We start from the raw sequence: 4,854 nt of genomic DNA on the forward strand, positions 1-4,854 counted from the left end.
TAGATTCAGCGACTGGGATAATCAGGGTGGGTGTGTTGGAAACAGTGAGATTGGTACAGGTCAGATCAGGGTTTAGTGCTGTTGTACATAGGGTCGCTATGAGTCACAGGCAACTGGACGGCACATAACAACAACAATTGCTGTTTATATGAAATTTCTAGGCTCAGAAGGTGACTAAGGACTAAAAATTAAGGGAGTTCCATTAGTCTATCAGACCAGTTGTTGTTGTTATGTGTCCATGTGTATGATATATTCTTTATGTAGGTTTCTTGTAATAGTGTACAGTAGCTTTATTTGTCTAAGATTTTCACATCTCTAGGAAGCTCTGGTGGTTTAGTCGGTAACAAATTGTACTACTAACCCAAAGATGGTGCCTCTCTGATGATTTGAATCCACCAGCCACTCTGAAGGAGAAAAATGAGAAATTTTCTCCCATGCCATTTATAGCCACTTGAAAACCTGCTGAGGGTCAACTATGAATTGGTTCTGACTCAAAAGCAATGAGTTGTGTTGTTTTGAAATTGAAAGGCCAAGAGCCTGGAACTAAGTTTCTTTAGCCTTAGTGGTGCCTGGTGTAGGTTTCTCTACCAGTTCAGGAGATATGTGCAGGCAGGGGACCCAGTTGTCTACTCTACTGGTGGTAGGAGATAAAGAACACATATACCTCCAAATCTTGAGGTGGGGCTTACCTGGTACTGAATTCACACATGTGCTCCCAGTCAGAGATGGTGTTTCTGTCAGTTTACAGCAGGCCAGGCACCTGCCTGGGGATGGCACACTCTGCTGACACTTGGAGGTGGAGAGAAAGCTCCCCCTAGTGAAGTGGCAGGGTGTTCACTTGGTGTCAGATTCACAGTGGCACACTCTACCACTGCAGAACAGGGGTGGTGCATAGAGGAGCACTGCCAGACACTTGGTGTGAGCAAAGGGGGTGACAGTCACCCCCTCGATCACTGGGAGGCTGTGGAATAAAAAATGGAAATTGAACCTTTATTATTATAAACCTTTTTATGTTAACCTTTTTATAAACCTTATTATAAACCTTTCTTATTAGTATACCTTTTGCTAAACACCTGAGTTCCTGCCAAGATCAGAAAGCCATATGCTAAAGTTCAAAGCAACAACAGTATGTCAGGTCTGTTCACAATGCCCAACTCCGCCTTATCAATGTGTCTATTCAGTTTCTTCTTTCAGTCCATATTTGAACTAGTTCATAATTTCCTTTGAAGTTTAGGATTCCAGGTTTATGATCCAGATCAGGTGGTGGTGGGGTTTTTTGGCTTGGGTTTTCATCATTGTTGTTGTTGTTGTTGTTGTTTTTACTTCAGTGTCTTTGTTGTAGAGGTTCTGGACTGCCATCTTGCTGGAACTTCCCAAGGCAGTAAATCTTAATAAGAACACACTGTCTGATCTCTCTCCTTTGGAATGAATAAATGAAATTATATATAGACACAAGCATATATGGTAAAATGAATTTTTTAAAAAGCAAAAAATTATTTAGATAAAAAGTTGGAGTGGTGGTGTGACCTCTAATGGGAGTTGAAAGTGGGAAGTTGTTAGGGTGCGCTCAGAATTTTCTGTTTGTGTCAAATGATGGCTACATTTATGAGTAACTTTTACATTTTAAATGGGGCTAGTATTTGAAAGTAAAGAATACCAGAAGAATGTCTATTTGTGCTTTAAAGACTATGCAAAGGCATTTGACTATGTGGATCACAACAAGTGAGAAGAATGGGAATCCCAGAGCATTCGATTGTGCTCTTGTGAGACCTGGACCAGGAGCCTGTTGTGTGAACACAGCAAGGGGGAAAAAAACTACATGGTTTAAAATTGAGAAGGAAGGAAATGCATCAGGGTTGTATTCACTCTCAACACCTAATCAATCTGTATTCTGAGCAAATTATTTGAGAAGCTGAACTCGGAGAAAGACTCATCAGTAACCTGCCTTATGCAGATTACAAAACCTTACTTGCTGAAAGTAAGGAGGACTTGAAGTACTTGCTGCAGAAGATCAAGAAATGCAACCTTCAGTATGGATTGCATCTCAATATCTAGAAAACAAAGATACTTACCACTGAATTGCTAGGCAACATCATGATATATGGAGAAAAGATTGAAACTGTCAACAACTGCATCTTACTTGGATTCACAATCAACACCCTTGGTACCAGCAGTCAGGAAATCAGATGTATTGCACTGGGAAAGTCTGTAGTTAGGGACCTCTCCAAATTATTCAGGAGTATAATGATGTCAGTTTGAGGACTAAAGTATCTCTGATTCGTGTCATGGCCATTCTGATTCCTTGCTGTGCATTGTGAGACCTGGACAGTGAATAAGGATGACAGAAGAACTGATACCTTTGAGTTGTCGTGTTGGAGAAGAGTACTGAACATCCAGTGGATTATCAAAAACCCAAACAAATATGTCTTGGAAAAGGTGCAACCATAGTGCTCTTTGGAGGCAAAGATTGGGAGGCTTTGCCTCACACTTAGGCATGTTGCTGGGGTGGGGGGCTATTTCTTGGAGAGGGACATGATGTTTGGAAAGATGGAGGGTTGACGAAGGAGAGGAAGCCCTCACCAAGGTGGACTGACACAGTCCCGTAATGGGCTCTAGTTTGTTGGGAAGAGTGAGGATGGCACAGGATAGGATGAGGTTCAGATCTGTTGTTCATAGGGTTGCTATGGGTTGTACTCAACTCACAGCACCTAACAAGCACTTTAAATAGAAGTGTTAGAAAGAGATGCAGATATATAAGCAGGCATTGATTTTTCCTTTCTTTTGGGTAGTTCCAATAAACTTGTTCAATGAAGCAGGACTTTGCCAGGAAAACATAATTTTTTCCCCAGTTGACACTGCTTGGTTTCTGATCATGACAATCCCATGTCCATTAAGAGTACAACTGTGCTTCATAGAGCTTTACAGTGGCTGGTTTTTCAGAAGTATTTATCGAGTTCCTTACTTCTGGGTTGACTTTAACGCCCAAACTTTTTACTAAAAATTGAGCATGTTAACCATTTGTATGTACTACAGAGCTCCTAAATATCTCTCTCTCTCAATTTTAGGTTTCACATTTAGGTCCTTGATCCATCTTGCTGTATATGGTGTGAGGTGTGGATCTTGTTTAAATTTTCTGCAAATGGATAAACCAGTTTTGCCACCATTATTTGTTAAAGAGTCTAACTTTCCCCTCCACAATGGATTTCAGCTCTTTGTAAACTATGACTTGTACATAGGTAGATGGATTTACTTGTAGGTCCTTAATTCTGTTCTCTTGGACTATGCATCCTTCCTTGTATTGGTCATCAGCTATTATCAGAGTCCAGAGATTCTGAACCACTTTCTGCTTCTTAAGAAAATGGTATATAGATGTAAAGGTAATCATTCCGTCCCAGGAAGAGTAGCCTTTATTGTGTTTTTCAAAGAGACACAAGGGTTAAAATGCTAAGGAGCTGGTGAGAAAAAGCAAAATCTCACCTAGAGTTTCCCTTGTTCCTCTTTTGCTGTGCTGAATTTTTGTAAGTTCATAAGGACTCCTAACATAGCTGTCTCCCTGATTTAGCCTAGAAGTAGAAGACAACAAACAAAAATGTTCTGTTTTTCCAGTTGATGCTTCTGTCTTTGTGAAATAAATCATATACTCACTGAGTTGTATTATATCTTTGAAAGTATGGCTTTTCATAGTACAACAACAAAAAGGAACAGTAATATAACTTTGTATTGTGGTTCTTGTTCTGTGCTATCAAGTTGCGTGCAACTCATAATGACCCTATGTACACTATCTCTAAAACCTGCCCTATCCTGAGCCAATCTCTTCATCTCTGACAGACCTAATCCCATTGCTCCAGTCACTGAGTCAATTCATTTCACCCTGGGTCTTCCTTTGCTGTACTTTCCCTCCACTCTTCCAAGCATAATGTCCCTCTTAAAAAACTGTTCCCTCCTGGTCACATGCCAAAAGTATGTGACACGGAGCCTTAAAATCCTTGCCTCCCAGGAGCAGCCTGGTTTCTATTTCTCCAGAACAGACCTGTTTGTTCTCCTGACAGTCCACAGTATGTTCAACACTCATCTCCAGGACCACAACTCAAAGACATTGCCCTTCTTCTATCATTAGTTACTGTACAGCTCTCAGATACATAGAAAGTAATTGCGAAGACTATGGCCTGGATCAGGTACACCTTAGTCTCTGGCATATATTCTTCCTCCAAGAGCTACGGCATAGCTGCAGGAATATTGAATTCTTACTTTTGTCCTTCACAGTTAAAATGAAAAGTTGTGAGTGGCATCCACTTCCTAAACAACATGCCTCTGGAAACTCTATGAACTTTGATAAAAAGTCGATAGTTGCAGAGGGACTTTAGGCCTTTCGTTCATAGGGTTGCTATGAGTCAAGCTCAACTCGAAGGCAATCAACAACAATGACCTGTGTGTGTGTGTTCCTATTGCACATTTCATCAAAGGGGCGGAACTTGCTCAGCATTTCTTAAGCTGAAGAACTCAAGTTACAATACTGGAGGCTGCTTCAGGCAGAATATTAAATAATCGAGGGATCACTAAAAGAAGAAGGAAGGAATATACAGAGTGACTGTACTAAAAGGAATTGGCTGACACTGAAGAATTTCATGAAACAACATATGAGCAAGAGCCTGTGGTGATAAAGGAAGAAGTCCAAACTGCTCTAAAAGAATTGGCAAAAGTCAAGGCCTTAGGAATTGATGGCATACCAATTGACATATTTCAACAAACAGATGCTGCCCTGGATGTGCTCACCAAGTTGTGTCAAGAAATCTGAAGGACAATCACCTGGTCAACTGACTGGAAGAGATCTACATTCATTCCCTTTCCAAAGAA

Source organism: Elephantulus edwardii, unplaced genomic scaffold, assembly GCF_000299155.1.
Source record: "Elephantulus edwardii isolate Elephantulus edwardi_28Jun2011 unplaced genomic scaffold, EleEdw1.0 scaffold00054, whole genome shotgun sequence".
Classification (NCBI taxonomy): Eukaryota; Metazoa; Chordata; class Mammalia; order Macroscelidea; family Macroscelididae; genus Elephantulus; species Elephantulus edwardii.